This window comes from Pteronotus mesoamericanus, unplaced genomic scaffold (genome assembly GCF_021234165.1).
Source record: "Pteronotus mesoamericanus isolate MK-2021 breed Mesoamerican mustached bat unplaced genomic scaffold, CSHL_Meso_final contig_20, whole genome shotgun sequence".
Taxonomy (NCBI): Eukaryota; Metazoa; Chordata; class Mammalia; order Chiroptera; family Mormoopidae; genus Pteronotus; species Pteronotus mesoamericanus.
In genome coordinates this window covers 24655648-24676951 of record NW_026555085.1, presented here as the reverse complement: position 1 = coordinate 24676951, position 21304 = coordinate 24655648, and the positions used below count along the sequence as shown (strand labels likewise).

The following is a 21304-nucleotide window of genomic DNA, read 5'->3' as shown; positions in this document are numbered from 1 at the left end:
TTATATTCACATACATTGTAAAAAACAATACACAGTACTTCTGGTGTAACAGCATGAGGAGCTATGCTGACCTTCCCCCAGATGAAACTGGTGGAAACCGAATTAAAAAAAAACATCTAAAGTCTATGGAAGTGGTACTAAGAACAAAAAGCAAATGAAATATCTATTCAAGAAAACCTATGAAAATTCTGCAACAAAGGCAAGAGTCTATGGTATTTGAACTAAGACAACTTCCTATCAGGCCCCTCCCAGCTTAGTGAGACAGACTCAACTCCAGACTGCTGCAGACAAGAACAAAGGGTTCTCTTTTCACTCCCTCAGCCCCAACTCCCAGTTAGAGAATGAGCAGGACATAAGCATTTTTAATCTTGTCCCCAGACCTTTGCTGAGGCAAAGTCTTACATGGCAGTTGTTAGGGGTCCTTCTTTTTTGTGCAACTGGCACTCATGGACTAGAAATTCTACTTTGAATACAGTGCACTGAGAATCCTGGAGACTCTACTGCCCTTGCCCTACCTGGTAAGGTGATGGTTCTGTGTCAGGAAAGACAAGACCAGAGGATCTCAGGCTGATACCACCACTTCTCCAAGTGTTCAGCTCCTAGAATGAAATGTCATCAAAAGAGAAGTTTGCCATTGTCCTCAATCCTAGCTCTAGAGCCCTGGTTTAGAGATTTTGCCTGGAAGGAAAAGTAGACTGGAAAACAGATAGCTCCTAACCTCCTCACAGGAGTTGACTTCATTTGCAATAGAATGTGAAGTTCAACCCCACAGATGCTGTCAACAGCAGAGGGAATTGTGGTGAAAGGCAATTGGAAGGATATTCAAGATACAAGATAAAACTGTAGGCTGTCAAATTTTCATGAGAACCATTGGATTAGATAGCTAAAAAAGGAGTCCTCTTAAAGGAAAAAAAAAAAATACCAAACACTGATCTCAGAAAATATTCCTACCCTGGCCAGGTAACTCAATTGGTTAGAGCATTGTCCCAAAACACCAAAGTTGTGGGTTCAATGCCCCATCAGGGCACATACAAAAAGCAGCCAATGAATGCACAAATGAGGAACACAACAAATCGATGTTTCTCTCTCTCGCTTCTTCTCTCTCTTTAAAATCAATAATTTTAAAAAGCTTTAAATATTTTTTTTTTAAAAAGAAAGTATTTCTTCAGAGATGTAGTTTGATTGGAGCACTGTGTAGTACAATTCATCTCCACAGCATTGTTGAAAACAGTAGAGTAACCAGCAGGAATTAGTGCATTTTAACTCTTACGTATGCTTAGGAAAAGAGGAAGAGAGCTCTACCAAAACCAATGTCATCCCGTGGTGACTGTGGAATGCTGTACCTCCCTAAGAAGCAACATAAAGGCTTTACACTGGGGAGTAATGGGGAGCAGAACTCACTGAAATAGTCTAACCAGTCACTAAACAAAGGAGCAAGTAAGCATAACAACTCCTGGAGGAAGGGGTCACCAGTACACAGAGCTGCTACAATGTTATCTAAAATGTCCAGTTTCTAACAACCACCACAACAAAAAAGGCACTATTCCCCATACACCTGGAGAAAAGAGGCAACAGAAACTCCCTGTGAAAACAGATTTGTAAGAAAAAGACTTCAAATTAGCTATTGTACACATCTCCACAGAACTACAAGAAAACATGACTAAGAAGTAAAAGGGATTCGACTTCCAGTCAAGATGGTGGTGTAGACAGATATAGCTCACCTCTTCATACAACCACATCAAAATTACAACTAAAATATAGAACAACCATCACTCAGAAACGTCAGAAATTGAGCTGAATGAAAGTCTGACAACTACAGAATTGAAGAAAACATATCCATCAGACTGGTACGAGGGGCGCAGATGCAGAACGGGCTGGTCCCACACCTACGTGGATAAAAATTCAGGAAGGACATCTTGGGAGCAAGGAGTCACAGACCAACATCAGGCTCCCCAGCTCAGGATTCCAGTGCCAGGAAGATTAAGTCCTCACAACTTCTGGATGCAAAAAAACAGCGAGGATTGAGCCGGTGGAAGACACTTCTGGAGCCCCAAACAGTTTCTCTTAAGGAACTCACACCAGGACTCGTCTTCTCAGACTCACTCCTTCTGAGCTCCAGCACCAGTGTAGGAGCTTAAAAGGCACCAGTGTTATATAAGGAGAGACTGAGGTGTCTGTCATCAAGATGAGCAAAGGCCATTGTCCCTTTACTAAACCCTCCCCCCACAGAGCTGGTAAGCTGGTATCATAGCTGAGACTCTTTCAACCTGGCTAACACTGTTTGACCCGCCTTGGAGATCCACAGAGGCTTTGTCCCACCCAATTTACGGGTTCAGCCAAGCTGCTTTTCCACAAGAATGACTCCTCTTGGCTCCTAAATCCTATCAAACAGGCAACAGCTGGCTTCAGTGAGCCCCAGGCCCAGCACTGGCTGCAGCCAGATTAGATTCACAGCCTGGCTTCACCTGGGGATCTCTAAACCCAGCACAAGTAGTAACCAGCTCAGATTGCTTTATACTTTAGGCAGGGTGAGCCAGGTGAAACACAGGTGGGGCCTGAATTTGGCCTGTACCAACAGGGAAGCCCCAGGGCTAACACACCCAGTGGACAGCTATAGGCCGTGTCAGAACACCACCAACCTGCCCCTGCACAGCTGATCTTCTACAGATGGTGGAAGGTGGTGGTCAGTGTTCACAGCCATTCCTTGCAGCTGACTGGCCTGAGTAAATCCCTCCTGTTGATCTGCCAACAGCAACCGAGGCTCAACCAGAAGAGGAGGGTATACTCAACTCACACGAAGAGCACACCTCGAGTACCCAGCTTGACACCTGCTACATTAGGCCACATTACCAAGATGCAGAGTCAAAGCAGCTCTACCTAAAACATAGAAACAAACACAGGGAGACTGCCAAAATGAGGAGACAAAGAAACAAGGTCCAAATGAAAGAACAGATCAAAACTTCAGAAAAAGAGCTAAGTGAACTAGAGATATGCAATCTATCAGATACAGAATTCAAAACACTGTTTATAAGGATTATCAAGGAAATTAGTGAGGACCTCGACAGCATAAAAAAGACCCTGTCAGAAAAAAAAGGAGACACTCATTGAAATAAAGAACAATTTACATGGAAACAACAGTAGGGTGGGTGAAGCCTAGAATCAAATCAATGATTTGTAACATAAGGCAGCAAAAAACAGTGATGCAGGACAACAAGAAGAAAAAAGAATAAAAAAAATACAAGGATAGTGTACAAAACAAGGAAAGACAACTTCAAGTGTTCCAACATGTGCACCACAGGCTTGCCAGAAGAAGAGAAAGAGATGAAATTGGAAATCTATCTGAAAAAATAGAGAAAGAAAACTTCCCTAATTTGGTAAAGGAAATAGACATGCAAGTCCGGGAAGTACAGAGGCCTAAACAAGATAGATGCAAAGAGACCCACTGCAAGATACACCATAATTAAAATGCCAAAGGTTAAATATAAAGAGAGAATCTTAAATTACCAAGAAAAAAGGAGTTAGTTACTAGGTGGTTGCCAGATGGGAGGGGGGAGGGGGAGAATGGGTGAAGAAGTGAGGGGATTAATAAGTACAAATAGGTAGTTACAGAATAGCTATGGGGATGTAAAGTACTGTATAGAAAATGGAGTAGCCAAAGAATTTATACACGTGACCCATGGACGTGAACAATGATGTGGGGATTGCCTGAAGGAATGGGGGCACTGTGTGGAGGGGGGCAAAGGGGGAGAAATCAGGACAACTATAATAGCATAATCAGTGAAATATAATTGTACAGTGTTGTTAAAAGACTTTATTTACTTTTTAAGAGAGAGGAGAAGGGAAGGAGAGAGAGAGGGAGAGAAACATCAACGTGTGAGAAATATATCAATGGTTGGTTCTCACATACCCCCAGCTGGGGACCTGGCCCACAATGTGGGTTTGTGCCCAAACTGGGAATTGAACCAGCGACCTTTGGTCCACAGGCCAGGACTTAACCCACTGAGCCACACGAGCTAGGGAAAAATGCAATGGATATGCCAGGGTTCAAACCTGGGGCCTCATACAAGGATAACTTTTTTTAAATAAAAGAAGGTATGATGACAATATCACATCTTATCAATAAAGAGATAAAACTATTTGTAAATCATGTATGCAATAAAAGACTTGTATCCAGAATATAAAGATACACAAAGATATGTAAAGATATACTATGAACAATAAGCACCGGGCAAGAGGCTTGACATCATTAGTCGTGTCAACATAAGAAACGTCCAAACCTGTAAGAATTTTTATGAGTTTATTTGAGCCAAACTGCTGACAGTTGCTGGGAAGCAAAACCTCAACAGATTGAGAAAATGCTCTGGAAAATGGCAGTTTTACCACTTTATTTTATACATCAAAATCAAAGGGGAAGATGTGAAAGGGTTACATGAAATTCTTTGGTGATAGATTTGGGAGACTGGAGAAAGCAAAGGAGGGGACCTCTGAAATTGTATAGAAAGTACAATGATAGACACATCTTTTACTGAGTTGGGTACAGGACAGTTAATAGTCAAGAATTAACATGATAACAATAAGGATGAGGGAATTTGCTTGGTGTGGCACCTGTGCTTTGAGGGATCTAAAAAAAGGGAAATTACTTTGTTATTGCAAAGGCATGTTTATCTTTATCCTAGATGCAAAAAGACCACAGACAGGCTTAGTTAAGGTGAAGACTAACCTTTGTGCGGGAAATATACTGCCTTAGGACATGGCTACCTCCAAGGAACCTCTTTTAGTTAAAACGTTTTTATTTCAGACCATCCCATGTGATAATTTACATCTCAGTTTTTAAGGCCATCAGGGAGGCCTCCCCTAAACTTCGTCAGGTCTTAGTATGTGATGTTAGTGCAGCTGTTGACACGGCTGTGAAGGAGTTCACGAATAGCGAAAAATGCAGAGAGCAAATTTTTATGGAGAATTACGCTGGCCCTGAGGGGCTGGAATTTTACTGTATTATAAAGGCTTGGGTGTGGTATTGTATGACTGCTGGGTTGTTAGGGGCATTGCAACACAGGAGGTTTTGGCTGGTTTTTCATAAGCTGCCGTTTGCTCCAATGTTATCTTTTGCCTGTGGCTATTGGGGGTGGTTAGTCACATTTTGTTTTTGCTTTATCAGTAATCATCCAGTCCTGGGGACCAAAGCTCAGAAGAGTAAAATGGCAGTCATATTTAACAAGGTCACAGGCCTGCTTAGCAAATGACACCATGATGTCGAATGGCGCTGGTTTTGCCCTCATTCCCCCGCCTAGTTTTAAAACTATTTTATTCTTAATGATCAGACCTGATTCCAGGGAGTATGGGCATAGATCTTATCTTCTTATGACTGTTTACTTTTGCTGGCTAGAGATGTAGAGTCGTCCCTGCCTGTGGGTCTGAGTGAGGGTGATTAAGGAGAGTAGGATGGGATTGGTCAGCCCGAAAAGCGAGAGCTGCGGAGGCGATTTGTGAAGGGAATGTCCCAGAGCCTGGATGCTTTGTTGAACGAAGAATATGAGATGTTGAAAAGACATGGCCCAAAAGCGAGAATAAAGAAAAGGGCTGCTACAGGTCCTAGGAAGGAATTATCCAGGAAAACCAAGACCAGATATTGGCCTTAAAATCTCATCAGTCAAATCCTTCTGAGGCCACCTCATTATAGAACTTGCTGGCTTCGTCAACAATATTTTTAAAATTGTTTTGTATTTTTCAAGATTGCTTACTGAAAAAACAGCAATTCTCATTAAACATAGCACAGGTCCCTCTCTGGTTAGCTCTTAATCAGTCTAGGGCCCACCTGTCGTGTAGGACTCTTCCTGCTAGCGAGGTGATTTGTTCTTGTCGGGTATTAATTTGGTTGGCTAAGTTAATTATCTGTTGAGTTACTTCTAAGGAGAGTCTCTGGTCTATAAAAATGGAGTTTAAAAGACCTCCACTGCCAGTTCCTACTCTGGCTAGAATGCCAGTTATGGTGATTTTGGGTAAAACCTCCTTTTTGACTCTTACAGGTTGGGAGCAGAAGGAGAGAGGTATGCCATCATTGACAAGGGTGAGTTTGGGAATAATATAATAAGTGCCTATCAGTTAGCAGATAAACAGAGATAGGTCTTATCCCCGCAGAAGAAGGTGAAATTTTTTGAGCTTAGGCAAATATCAATTGTGATGTCGAAGTAAGGCTTGGATAATCCTTTACTAGATGCTTCAAAGTCCTCATAGGTGGTAGCTAGAGCCATTCCTGCCAGTGGGGGTAGCATGCAATGTGAGTTGGCATTGAAGAGAAATTGAAGACCCAGTTGAAAGAAGGAATTGTAGAGTCTCAGCCAATATCATAATTTTGGAGAGTTAACAACTTTTTCAGTTACCTGTACATCCTTTGTTATGTGGCTGGAACCAGAAGTTACAGTGTGTAAAGGGGCAGTTTTTCTTGCGGCCTAGACAAACAGTGATTCCAGTATAACTAGCTTGCCTCCATGTGCTAGTTATATTGGAAGGCTTTTGGACATAGATTCTGTAGAAGGGAGAGGTGGAGTATTAGGTAGAGCTACTTGAGAAGGTAGTATCTAGGGAGGCCCATGTCTGAGAAGGGGATAGGGTAAACAAGTGACTGTAGTTCTTAGATACATTAGAAAAGGATCTCACCAATGGCCCCAGTCTTTGTCTCAGCGATTAGGCAGAGGGGCGCTTGGCTAAAGAGATCTATAGAAGAGAACATTGGTCCTCAGAGATTATAATGGGCCTCCTGGTATAGGACCTACATTGTAGGTGATTGAGAAATATGTGGTCTGCTGTGGGCTTGACCCTTTCATTGATGGCCCATCTACGGGGACTGAAATAGGTGGGGACTGGGTAGGTCTCTAATTGGCTCCATTCTGAATGACAGATAGGAATTGCTACTAGTCTCTCTCTAGGAGAAGTGTTGGCATAGATCCAACAATTCTTGTAGGGCTGAGCAGCTTTATTGTTTAGAAAATTAAGGACCTACTGAACTGCAGGCAGGTAAGGGTGCTGGAGGAGAATGTTTCCCAATGGAGAAAAAGATTAAAAGGAGTAAAACTAGGGTTCCCAGCAAGGACACAGCAGCTCTCTTACCAGAACTGGTGTGGAGTTGTAAAGGAAGGGGAATTACCCCATAGTCCCAGATCATGTCAGCTACTTCCCGGGACCTGTGTCCATCAGCAGGACTTCGGTGAGTCAGAGCTTGGTATCCAAAACTGGCGGGCAGGCGTAGGAGGGAAGAGTGGGGATCTTGGGTGGTTCCTCCTGTGGAGAGTTCTTAGGCTGGTCAGTGGGTTTGAGTCCAGAGAGATGTATCCAGTTTGGAAGTCCAGAGAGCTTGGCTGCCATGGGAGTGGTGAGAATTACTTGAAAGGGACCCTTCCAGGGAGATTGGAGGGGCTTAGTTTGTCCAGGAAGGGCTTTAATAAGGCCGAGACTCTAGGCTATAAGTGTTGATTTGCTGGTAATTCAGTAGGTTGAGGTAAATAGGTGTCTGCGTATTCGTGGAGAAAATGCCTGGCTGATTCTAGTGTTGGGAGATAGTTGCCTGGGGCTAGAGGTGAAGTGAATGGGAAGGATGATAAAAGTGCCTTCCCAGGAGTGTCAGAATTCCAGACCTCAGGTGGGACCCTATTTACAGTGTCAGGGACAATGGAGCCTGGGAGGGAAGCTGGGGTTGAGGAAGTCCCCAACAGTCCTAGGAAAGAAGCCCTAGGGTGTAGGAGAGCCTGAGTGCCTAGCTTAGTCATTAAATCTCTTCTGAGGAGAGGGGTGGGGCAGTTAGGAATTACTAAGATTGAGTCAGCAAAGACCTGATCTCCCGGAGTGGAGAGGAGGCTGGCAGTTTGTAGAGCAGCCTGAGGCTTTCACTTGACCCCTATGATGGAGACAGGAGAGGGAGACAAATGGCCTGAAAACTCAGGAATAGCAGAGTAAGTGGCTCCGGTATCAATTAAGAAATTGATTAGCTTACCTGCAATAGAGGGAGTTATCTGAGGCTCAGCCAATTCCATAGTGTGAAGTGGAGCCCGGTCTGATGCCGGGGTCCTCCAGTCTGATGTCTGGAGGGGTAAAAGGAGGGCCATGGGTTTGGCAGGAGCCCCTCTAGGAGTGCCTGCCAGTTCTGGAAGGGGAGTTCCATCTCCTCCCTAAGGGGAGGTCACTCTGTCTTCCACTGCCCAGTCTTTTTACAACAGGGGTATGGTCCCGGCAGCTGCTGCTTTTTCTTAGGCCACTCTTTGCTCCAGAGACACTCTTGTTTGTGGTTCATACAGGTTCGGGGCCCCGGTGCCACTGATGGCTGCCCTGCTGCTGCATCAGGGGCCTTGGGTAGGTCTCTCCCTGAAAAGCCCCCTCAGTGGCTTAGGCTACCATTTGGAAAACCTATTTTAGCTCCTGGGATCGTCGTAGGTCCCACTCCCTCTTCTCCTCTTGGCTATCCTCATCATGATTGTTAAAGGCTTTGAAAGCCAGATTGATTAGCTCTGATTGTGGAGTCTGAGGCCCCTTTTCCAGCTTTTGGAATTTGTGCTGAATTTGAGGGGCTGACTGGGAGATGAAGTGCATCACTAGGATAGACTGACCTTCCCTAGAATCAGGGGCTGCTGTAGTGTAGAGTCCAAAAGACTGAGAGTCTAGAGAGGAAAAGAGTAAGATTCTCTTCTGGCTCTTGAGAGATGTCTGTAATTTTGTCGTAGTTTATAGGCTTAGTAGTGGCCTGCTTCATTTCCTCTATGAGGCAGGAGAGCATGTGATCTCGTTTATGGTGGTCAGGGGAAAGAGCTTGATAGCCCCAATTAGGGCCCTTGTCAGACGGCCACGGGACCGGGGGCATTGTATTAGGCTGCTTCCGGCTTAGATTGTCCTCGTAACTCCCATGCCTTAGCCCAAATACAACCTCGCTCTCCTGAATTGGTACATACAGAAAAGATAATACGAATCTCTCTCCACGAGAGGTCATATGAAAGGGTGAGATACTCAAACTCCTTTGTAAATTTAGCCGGATTTGCCAAAAAACTGCTAAGTCTGACCTCAGTTTGGGAGAGGTCTGATATTGAAATGGGAGCCTAGACTGGAATAATGCCCTCCAATCCAGCAACCTCACAGAGAGGGAGCTGGGTTGCAGGCTTAGGGGGTTCCTGAAAGGGACAGTTGGAAAAGGAATGGCTAAGAGAAACCCAATTTGAAGGAGGGGCAGGGGGAGAGGTCTGAAGAGAAAGAGGAAGAAGAGATGGAGGGGGTGTTAAAGAATCAGGCAAAGGAGCAGAAAGGGGATATGGAGGAGGAGAAGGAGGTGGAAATGCAAAGGTGAGGAGATCGTCAGAATCTTGGGAAGATGGAGGAAGGGAAGTAGGTATGAGTAAGAACATGCAGCAGGAGGTGCAGAGCTTGGAGTGTTAAGAGTTCGAAAAAGGCCTGAATGTAAGGAACCTCAGACCATTTCTCAAGATGGCAACAGTACGGGTCAAGTTGGAGGACAGTATTATAGTTAAGAGATCTGTTCATGGGGCAGACCTCCTGATCACCTGGTTTGTATTGGGACCAGCCCTTATTGCAATAGGAAATCAAGTGCTTGGGCTTGAGGTTGGTAAGTCCCAGAGCCTTCAAGTTCTTAAGGAGACACCCCAATGGGGAATCCTTGGGTGGGATTGATTGAATATTGCCCATAGTGAGAACTACAAGAAAGAAAGAGAAGGACATCTCAGGGATGGAAATGCTGAGGGAGGAAAAGGTCAGAGAGGAGCATCCCTGACTCTGATGACTTAAACAGATCTGACCCCGGGAATCAAGCATCCCTGGAGTACAAGATCAGACCAAAACCACAGAGAGCTGTCCTAGAGTCAGGTGTCCCTGAGTCATAGGACAAGAACCAGACTAGCATGGAGGCAGTCAAGAGTCATCTTTCACAGCCAAATCTGGGAAGAAAGACTAGGTCTGATATTGGGGCTTGTGGCTGGGACACTACTAGAAAATTATCACTTTGAGTTTTGTGGATGTTAGTGGCCGGAGATCCAGAGAGACTTGCCAATCACTGGCCATAAAGGTGGGCGAGGAGGAAGCTGTCCACAGTCCAGAGAGATGGAAAAGTATTAGAATCCTCTTTCCAAACCTTGCAGAGACAGGGTTAGGGGATAAGCGTGGATGAGCTTCCACTGCCCACTGCTCCCCTAGTCATAAGTCTCAGTAGGCAGAAGAGAGGGAGAAATAAAAAAATGTCCCCATACGGGCCACGAAAATGTTAGGGTGGCCATTGATGTGGGCTGTGCAAGAATTCACAAAGAAAGAAAAATGCAGAGAGCAAAGTTTTATTCACTTTCCGAGAAGAAAGGGGCCAGGCATGGAGAATTATACCAGCCTTGAGGGGTTGGGGTTTTGAGCTTTCATTGGATTATAAAGGATGGGAGAGGGGTTGCTGTTGTGTGGCTGCCAAGGCTGTGAGGGGTGTTGCAACACAGGTGGTTTTGGTTGGTTTTGCATAAGCAGCAGTTTGCTCCAATATTATCTTTTGCCTGTGACTATAGGGGGTGGTTAGTCACACTCTGTTCTTGCTTTTCCAGTAATTTTCCAGTCCTGAGGACATAAGCTCAGAGGAGTGAAATGGCAGTTATGTTTAACAAGGTCCTAAGCCTTCTAGGCAAATGGCGCCAGCTTTGTCCTTTCACATGGTTCCTTTCCATCCACAATCATCAGGTAAGTGCAAATCAAAACCACAATGAGATACCACTTCCTGCCCTTTCCACTTTGGAAAATAGTGTGGCAGTTCCTCAAATGGTTAAACATAAGAGTTATCATATGACACCACAATTCCACTCCTGGATATATACCCAGGAGAAGTGAAACCAAGTTTATAGAAAAACTTGTCCAGAAATGTTTATAGCAGCATTATTCATAATAGCCAAGAGGTGGAAACAACCCAAATATATCCATCAATGAAAGAATGAATAAATAAAATGTAGAATATTCAAATACAACAGAATACAGTAGTCCCCTGCCCCTGCCTTTTCTGCAGTTTTGCTTTTTCCGCAGTTTTCAGTTATCTGTAGTCAGCTGTGGCCTAAAATTATTAAATGAAAAATTTCAGAAATAAACAACTTGTAAGTTTTAAATTGTGCATCACTCTGAATAACCTAATGAAACCTTGGACTGTCCTGCTCCATCCATCCTGTCTGGGATGTGAGTCACCCCTTTGTTCACAAATCCATGCACTAAACACTAGCTACCTATTAGTCACTTAATAGCTCTCTTGGTTATCAGAGTGACTGTCACAGTATCACAGTGCTTGTGTTCATGTAATCCTTATTTTACTTAATGCCCCCATAGTGCAAGAGTAGCAATGATGCCGAAAATTCAGAAATGCCAGACAAGCCATAAAATGCTTCCTTTAAGTGAAAAGATGTGTATGTATGGAAAAAAATCATAATTTACACACAGTTCCGTACTATTCACAGTTTCAGGCATCCTTTGGCGGGTCTTAGAATGCAGGAACTACTGTATCATTCACCCATAAAAAGAATAAAGTACTAATATATACTAAAATATGGATGAATCTTAAAAACATATGCTAAGTGAAAGAGGGCAGTCACAAAATGCCACACATCATATTATTCCATTGATATTAAATGTCCTTAACAGTAGGTAAGTGGTTGCTTAGGGCTGGAAAGGGGGGTGTAGGAACAAAGTTTTACAGTCTAAAAGTGACTGTAGAGCGAGTTGTACATATCTGTGACTAAAGGACTCTTCCTGTTGCTCTTTGATATCCATACCCCCTTCCCTCCCAGCTCTACTCTTCCTTAACCCCTGGTGACCATTAATCTGTTCTCCATTTCTGTAATTGTCATTTCGAGAATGTTAGACAGATGGAATCATTCAATATACAACCTTTTGGATTAGCTTTTTTTGCACAGAATAGTTTGCTGAAGATTCTTCCAGGTTGTTTCATGTATCAATGCTTTGTTCTTTTTCTTTGCTGAGTAGTGTTCCATGGAATGGATGTGCAACCGTTTAACCATTTATTTGTTGAAAGGTATCATCAGGGTTGTTTCCAGCTTTTGGCTATAGCAAATAAAACTGCTATAAACACTTCTGTACAGGATTTTATGTGAACATGTTTTTCCTTACTCTGGAATAAGTACCCAATAGTGTAATTCCTGAGTCATACGGCTTAGCCTATTTACTTTCTTAAAAAAATTGCCAAACTGTTTTCTAGACTGTTCCTGTACCATTTACATTCCAACCAACAATATATGGATCAAGTTTCTCTGCATTCTTGGCAGTGTTTGGTGTTGTATTTTTTATTTTAGCCATTGTGATAAGTGTGTGGTGATATCACATTGTAGGTTCAATTCTTACTTTCCTAACGTAAATGATATTGACCATTTTTTCACGTGTTTGCCATTTGTATATTTTGCATTGAAATGTCTGTTCATGTTTTTTGTCCATTTTCTAATTGGAATTTACTATTGAGTTTGAGAACTCCTTACATATTCAAGATATTAGACTCCCATTGCGTATGTGGTCTGTAAACATTTTCTCATAGTCTAACTTGTCTTTCATTTTGTCAACAGTGTATTTCACAAAGCAACTTTTAATTTTGATCAAGTCCAGTTTATCAGTTTTTCCATTTATGGATCATGCTTTTGGTGTTAACTCTAAGAACTTTATGTAGCCTTGTTAGATCCCAAATGTTTTATCCTATGTATTTTCTGAAATATTTATAGTTTCCCATTTTACATTTCAGTTCATGACCCATTTTGAATTAATTTTTTTTAAAAGGTGTGAGGTTCATTTTGGAGGGGGGATGCTCACTTGTGCCAAGAGTATTTGTTGAAAAAGCTCTTCCCTCCATTGTTTTTGCACTTTTTTCAAAAATCTGCGGGATATTTGTGAGTCTATTTCTAGGTTTTCTACTTTATCCCACTGATCTGTGTCTATCCCCCAACCAATACCACCCCAATCTAGATTACCATAGCTACAGTAAGACTTGAAATCTAATATATTGATTACCTACTTTGTTCTTCTTTTCAAAATTGTTTTAGCTATTCCAGTTTTTTGCCTTTCCATATAAATTTTATAGTCATCTTGTCTAAATCTTCAAAAATCTTGTGATCTTGGTTAGAATTGTATTGTAGCTATATATCAATCTCATGAGAATTAACATTTTTACCATGGTTAGTGTACCCATCCATGAACGTAGTACATTTCTCCATTTATGTAGATCTTCTGTGATTTTTTCCACCACCATTGCATAGTTTTCAGCACATAATCCTGTATATATTTTATTAGCATTTTTTTAAGAGATGGTAAATGATACTGTGTTTTAAATTTGGTGTCTGTGTGATCATTATTGTTGTCATAATATAGAAATACAGCTGAGTTCTACATATTGACCTTGTAACCTTGCTGAACTCACTAGTCTTAGCTGCTTTTTAAAAATTTTTGGTATATTTCTTGGGATTATCTATGTAGTCAACTATCTTTACAGTTTTCCTTACCTTCACATACTGGCTAGAATGTCTAGCACAATGTTGAATAAGAGTGGTGAGAATGGAGATCCTCTTCTTGTTCCTGACCTTATAAGGGAAACATCTGCTCTTACATCATTAAATATAAAGTACAAGTGTTTTATAGTTTCTTAAAATGTTTTTATCACAAGCGAGTGCTGAATTTTGTCAAACGCTTTTTTGTGTGTGTCAATTGATAGTATAATTGTTGTTCATATGTTCAACCTAATTAATAATGACAGAATAAAATAATGCCAAATAAATTACTTTTAAAATCATGAGGTATAGTCTTCATGCACTGTTAGTGTGATCATAAATTGGAATTGTGTGGGAAGCAAATGACCCTGGAAGTCGTACCAGAATTGTGTGGTAGATAATTCCAAGATGCTGGATAGAGCCCCTTTATCTCTTTCCCCTCCTCTTTGCCTTTGGGTCCTACCACTTGCAATACAAAATGGTCCATTTTTTCTCTGACAATATAGCTTGATTATCCATTACAAAGGTCCCAGATGTTAGAATCCCAAGTAATTGTCTTCTTGTAGTGAGTATATGTTTGAGATTTCTTGTACATTTCTTGCTTAACACAGCAGAAGCATTATACAAATCAGCTGGACACTTGTTAAAGAATGTCTGATCTCTAATCAAAAACAGATAATTAAGACATAACATTAAGACACTCCTATTTAAGCGAGGGATAAAATAAGCATGTCTCTAACCACTACTCATATCTTTGGAAATCATAAGCAATGCTATGAGAACAAGTAGCAAAGGTATTAGAAAAAGGAAGTAAAATGTTCATATTTGAAAAAGATGCATTTTTTTCTCTGCCCAGGAAACCCATGGAGACTTAACAGGAAAACATATAAATATCACTAGTTTTCTATACAGCAATGACCAAATATAAAATTAAAAATAAGTTCCATTTAGAGTAGCAAAATGTAAAATATAAAATACATAAGAATTAAATTCATAACTGTGCAAGACCATGATGAAAAAAATGCAAAAAATTCACTGAGAAAAAGAAAAACTATAATTTAAGCTGATCTTATTTGTGAATTGGAAGAATCAGTTTTGTAAAGACATACTTCTTTCCAGATTTGAAAATTATTTAAGTGTAATTCCAAACAAAATATCAAGGGTAAAAATACCCTTGAAATTTTGGCGGGAAAGGGGATGGGGGAATGGGAAAGATCAATATAAATGATTATTAAAACTCATCTGGATTAATAAATTTATGAAAATAGTCAAAATACTCTTTTAAAATAAAGAACAGAGTTATAATTAAATACTATAATTTACAAATCTCTACTGATTAAAACACTGAAATGGCAGAATTAAAGCATGAATTTATTTCATTTCTCTCCTAATTTTTTCTTTTTTAAAAAATTTATTTAGTTTTGCTACACTTGATCTCAGCCAAAAGGCCGAGAAGCGATAAAGTATTTATTTAGTTTTAGAGAGAGGGGAAAGGAGGGAGAAAGAGGAGAGAAACATCAATCATTCGCCTCTCGTACATGCCCTGACCAGGGACTGAACCTGAGACCCAGACATGTGCCCTGATGGGTAACTGAACCAGCGACCCCTCACTTTACGGCACGATGCCCAACCAACTGAGCTACACCAGTCAGGGCCCTCCTAAATTTGTTTTTTTCCTAAAATGACTGGTTATAAAAAACATTATTAAATCCACAAAACAGCAATAGAGGAGATTTTGGGGACACTATCACTAGGTAATTAATGTGCCTAGGACTGTCAGGGATTTTGAGTGGCTATATAACACAAATAACTACCATTTATAGGATGATTATTACATGCCATCTGCTTATTATTGCCTATAACATACATAATTTCATTTGATCCATACAACTTTATAAGCTATTATCTCCATTAGACAACTGAGGAAACTTGGGGAGACAGAAGATAGATGGAGTTGTAACTGATTCACAGGGCAGAAGAAGCAAATCAGTTTGCTACAGAAAACCCAAGAAGGGCTCAGAACTGACACCAGGTACAATGAATATGGAGATGAGGTTCTGCATAACAAAGAGAGGCTGGAAGACTGTACTTAGTAATGGCAAATTCCTCTTACACATCTCCACATAATCAGTCACAAGACATTCTCTGCATTAAATTAAAATGACATATCCAGGGCCTAGGACACCAGATGATAGTTGTGGGCAAGAGTGAGAGCTAAAAAGAGAATCCATGGTGTCTCTTTTTGGAACATTGTTACTTCCTGCCTCATTTCGCAGGAGAACCAAGGAATCTTCTGGTGAGCAATTTGGCACCAACCAAAAACTCAGCATCAGACTGATACATAGGATACCCCCGACCCCGCCCGCCAAAAACAGATGGCTTTCTACATACACAGTGACTCACAAGTGAAGCTCTCCAGATAATAAAGATAAAAGACCATCCGAGTATAAAACGGAAGGCCCTGGAGAGGAAAAGAAAATTTAAGATGAGACAAAAGGATCTTGGGTGAAACAAATAATGCCCAGAAAACAATATTTTAAAACAACTTTTCTCCAGAGGAAAAAATAACTAAAGGGCATCCTGAAGTAAGCATAGTATTTTAATGGAAAGGAAACAATCAAAGGACAAGAAATAGATCCTGTTAAATTAGAACAGGATCTAATTAAATTAAATTAGAATGTTGACGGTTGAAATTAAAAAGTTAATAGATGACTGCAAGTTATATAACCAAAAAAACTCTCAGAAACAGGAAAAAAAGAAAGAAGTCCAGAGACTTAAAAAAAAAAGGTAGAGAAAAGATAGGAGACATAGAGATTCAGCACATGATCATTGAATTTCCAGGATACCTGGAATTCCAGGAGATAAAATGAGGAGTGGGGAGAATGTTATATAGAAATTATGCAAAAAGTAATAAAATAAGTTTTCCCAGAATTGAAAGATGCAATTATCCAGACTGAAAGGGTCCATCATGTACCCAGCACAATGAATAAACAAAAAGATAAGCAACAGGCACATTTTTATCCAATTTTAGTACATCAGAGAAAAGAAGATTAAGAGCCTGGAGGAGTATAAGGAGTATGAATAAAAGAATGAGGGTCTGAGTTGCTTTAGGCTTCTGAATAGCAAGACTGGATGTAATTCTCTGGTAAGAATAAATTGGCGACTGTTCTTTTCCTTTTCCTCTATGAAAGTAAACAAAGCAACAAGAAAAAAAAGAGAAACAAAACAAATAAAGATTTAAAAAAATATTGTCCCACTTTTTCAGCAAGTAGGTGATAGACAAAATCAGCAGAACCCAAAAAACATTTAATTAAAATCAAACAGAAAATACAAAGAGAATGTCAAGGTGCCTCATAACTGGCAGATTTCAGACAGTACAAACAGAAATATACAGAAGATCAAAATTACAAACAATAAAATTGCAATAAATTCATATCTTTCAACAATTAGATCTGAAAAACTAAGCAAACAAGAACAGAGATAGAATCATGGATATGGAGAGTATATTGATGGCTGCCAGATGGGAGGCAGGTGTGGGGGAATAGGTGAAGAGGTGAGGGGATTAAGAAGTACAAATAGGTAGTTACAGAATAGCCATGGGAATGTAAAGTACAGTACAGGAAATGGGTAGCCAAAGAACCTATACTATGACCCATGGACATGAACAATGGTGAGGGGATTGCCTGAGGGGGTGGGGGTTGCTGGGTGGAGAGAGGCAAAGAGGGAAAAGTCAGGACAACTGTAATAGTGTTACTGAATAAGTGGACCCATTCAGGTGGGCCCCAGATGCTATTACCAGAACAATGCCCCCCTTTCCCCAGGGTCCCTCTGTTCTAGGTCCTTTGCCCTCTGCCCTTAAAAATTGTGGCTTTCAACGGCAGAGTTTGGTGAAAAGGAAAGAAAATATTTATTCAAAAGTTATATAGGTTTTTAATAATGGCAATATGTCGCTGTTAAATCTCAAAATCCCTTTAAAACACCCACCAACACACAATCCTCCTTCCCCCCTTTGCCCAGTCAGGCCCATCAGGGGTACCGTCCTTCAGAAGAAAAAGAACAGAAGTCCGAATTCCACTAGGCAGGCTTCTCCCTGTTCCCAGCACCATCCGCTGCATCACCGTGATCTCCGGTTCTTAATTCAGAACCACATGGCACCTTCTCATGGCCCACTAGCAAGAGTCCTTTCTCCCCTTTCCTTCCTGTGTGGAACAAACCGTCTCTGAGCTCTCCTGCACACATGCTGTAATGGGGGGGGGGGGGCAGAGGGAAAGGGATTTGCCTGCATGGCTGCTACATCTTGCTTTCTTTTTCTTGCTCTCCCCCCACCCCGCCCCGTAACAGCTGTGTGGTCAAGGGAGCCCCACTCCACTCCCCAAAATGCATGGTCAAGAGCCTCTAGCATGACTGCTGTGCCTGGATCCCAAAGCCAGCCGGAATCCTCCCAAGCAAGCCCATCTCCAATTTCTCAGGCAGGTGCTGCAAGAGGCAGGTGGGATGGGGTGGGGGTGGGGGTGTGGGAGCAGGAGCTGCCTCCCAGTTACCTCCTGGGTTAAAGTTATGCAAATCTTCTTGGTTAGCCTTGTTGATGTGCAAAATAACCATCTTTGCATATGAGGTATGAAGGTATCTTCCCGTTATTGACATGCAAAGTAACTCTCATTGGCCCTGCTCCCTGTCCAATTTTGACATGAAAAATGACTCTCAAAGGCCCTGCTCCCTGTCTCCTATCCTCCACCGCAGCCCAACTGACGGGAGTAAGAATATCTTATATTTTTCTTGGACATGCCAGTTTCTGGACTCCATTACCAATTTCTTTTGGGCGGGCTAGCTGCACCCTGTTACAATACCATAATCAATAGCATATAATTAAAAAAAAAAGAAGTATACATCCTGAAAAAAAAAGACTCATCCAGAAGTGCAAAATCTATAGCCTATAAATCTAGCAACTGAGGGGCGAGGTAAGTTGAGCTTCAGCGGAAGTCGTGGGGTTATGACGCAGAGAGAAAAGGCACGGTATATCCAGAGGGTTCATAGCAGCAGATCTCAGAAAGATCCTGCAAAATCATACTCCCTGAAGGTGAAGGGCTCATCCGAAAGTGCAGGGAGTCTACCCTCTGCTGCTGCTGTGAAGGACCTGGGAGTGCACGGCTGGTGACAGAAATCCTTCTGGACTTAGCTTGGGTCAGAGAATCAGAGGGAGCAGAGCTGCACTAGAACTTTGTCAGAGGCGCCTGGCAAGGATAGAAGACCAGGCTTCCTACCTAGGCTTTGATGGCTAGGATGGGGGTGGGGCCACAGTTTTTTCTGTGGTATTTGGCTGAAGCAGAGAGGTTATTTTGTAAAATAGTGTGTTTTCGGTCTTGCTAGTCTGCCCTTTCCTAATCCTCTGACTAGAGTGGGCAGGCTTTTTCAGGGCTTTTGTTTTTCTGCCTGCATCGAATTGCTAGCTTCTCAGCTCCAAGCCTGAGATATATGAGGCAAATAGAAAATTCAGGGAGCTCACCACTTTGTCAGTCTGAGTTTTAGGATCCCTAGCTAGTTTTTCTTCTTCTCTCAATCTTTCAATCTTCTTCTGTTTGTTTATACATAGTGTTCAGGGTTTTAGTTGTAAATAGCAAGAAGAATGGGGCAAAGTATATTTTCCCATCCATTTACTTTCAAATTGTGACTTTATATCTAAAATGTATTTCTTGTAGACATATGCAGGGTCCAGCACAAATAATGCCCCTTTTTAATTACAAAATCATAAGCATGTAATTCTATAACATAACAATATCACAGTCAAGCACACCGTATGATATTTTTAGGTCAAATGTTCACATTGAAACTATAACTTATTACATCCATATTATTACACTACTAACCACACTCAAGCAGGCATTACTTCTGCTGGACCTTGTATATTGGGTCTTGCTATTTACTCATTTTGGTAATCTCTGCCTTATTAATTAGTATGTTTAGATCATTAATATTTAATGTTATTATTGTTATAACTATACTTATATGTACAATTGTACTAATTTTGTTTTTCTGTTTTTTGTTCTACTGTACCTTTTCCTACCCTTTAAAAAATTTGAACACTTTAAAATTCCATTTTATCTTTTTTAGTTTTAATTCTCTGTATAATTTTCAATTGTTCTAAAAATTAAAACATTCATTTTAACTTTCTACTTAGTTAATATTGAAACGCTTCATATAACACATAGAAAACCTTGCAGTCAGATATACATCCCTATACCACTCCCCTTTTTATGCTCTAATTGTCCTTTGTCTAGTATATATGACAAAACAATGTTACAACCTTTGCTTTATTTTAAAGAAATTAATAAGAAAAAGTGGTCTTTTATATTTGTTCATGCTTTTCAGTCAAATTTGCACACCTGAAAACTAACTGATCTTGTAGATTACCAAAGTGCTCCATTGTCCCCTTCTGTGAATGAGCACATAAAGTTCACATTAAGACTGTTTCTGACCTTTCTCATTAATTCATGAAAAGTAAAGAAATATCATTTGGCACCAACAGAACTAAACTAAACTAAAATGCAAATTTAAACAAAGAGACTGGCAGCAGTATTGATTTTAAGGTAAGTTCGTTATAATATGATGTTTGTGTTTGTTTTCACATTATCAACTGTAATTTTTAAAAAATTGTTAAAATTCTTGTTGAAAATTTTCTGTCCAAATCATGAAAATTTCTATAATATTAAATAAAATAAGAGATATTTTCAGCTCATTTTAAGTGTACCTCAATACATCTTCAAAGTAAACATGAAATGTTAATTAAGGCATAACTATTTGTCTAAAATTAAAAACTAGCTAGTGTCTTATTTCACTTAGAAGTCTACTGGAAAATAGGACTATTTGGAGGTGTAAACAGTTCATAAAAATGAATTGAAATTTAGAAAAATTCAAGTAGTAAGCAAACATTTCCTGAGCTTATATTTACCATGTGCTAGGAACTGCTAATAACCAGGGTTATACAGTCCTTTCTGGAAACTTGCTATCTTGTAAGGGAGAAAGGCAAAAAAAATCAGCTCTTATTATAAAGGAACTGGAAGGTTGAACATTACTATTTTGAAGAAGTAGGAAACCAGCGAAGGATTTTCAATGAAGGAGAAAAATGGTAAACCTCGTAGACTGGCTAACCCACCATCCATTCACCTTTCTCCTTTGTCTACCTTTACTATAGAAGTTATGAAAGGTAAAAGCTCACAATCCAAGTCTCCCTCGCAGTGAGGGTTGGCCATTTTAACAGTTTTGGCCAGTGAAATGTAAACCAACTTGAAAAGGCTTCTTGGCAAAGATTTTGATTTCCTGATGAATATTCAGGGCTTGCTCTATTTTGCCTTAAATCCAGCATCTTTAAAATTATACCAGCCATCCTGTAATTCTAAAGGAAAGAGCAAAAGCATCCCAGATATTATAGCAATGACACCATTAAGCTACTTAAGCAAAGCCTGCAGCCACGCCCAGATTTCTTGTTATTCAAGATTATAAATTTGTTTAAGTGATTTAAGTTTGATTTTTTGTTGAGTCTTCCTTTCTTCCTGTCTTCCTAATAAAAGTTATAAGAATGCGTATTTTAGAATGGCCATTTTGAGTTAGTATGGAGGATGGATTAAGAAGGAGCAAGAATCAAAGTAGGGAGACATGTTAGGAAGTTATTATAATACTCTAAGAAAAACAAAGACCTGAAATAACATAAGCACAGCGGTATAGTGAGGAAAATATAGGTTACAGAGATACTTGTTTTATAACAATCCTCACCCAAGGATATGTTTATTGATTTTAGAGAGAGAGGAACGGAGAGAGGG

At 40.6% G+C, this 21304-nt stretch overlaps 2 pseudogenes; one reads left to right on the top strand and one right to left on the bottom strand.

Annotated features, from left to right (window-relative positions):
* The first annotated feature begins 9462 nt into the window (after positions 1–9462).
* LOC129066837 (transcription elongation factor A protein-like 4) overlaps positions 9463–21304 on the top strand; it is a 31168-nt pseudogene continuing 19326 nt past the window's right edge.
* On the bottom strand, positions 14839–14950 carry LOC129068092 (uncharacterized; annotated as a pseudogene).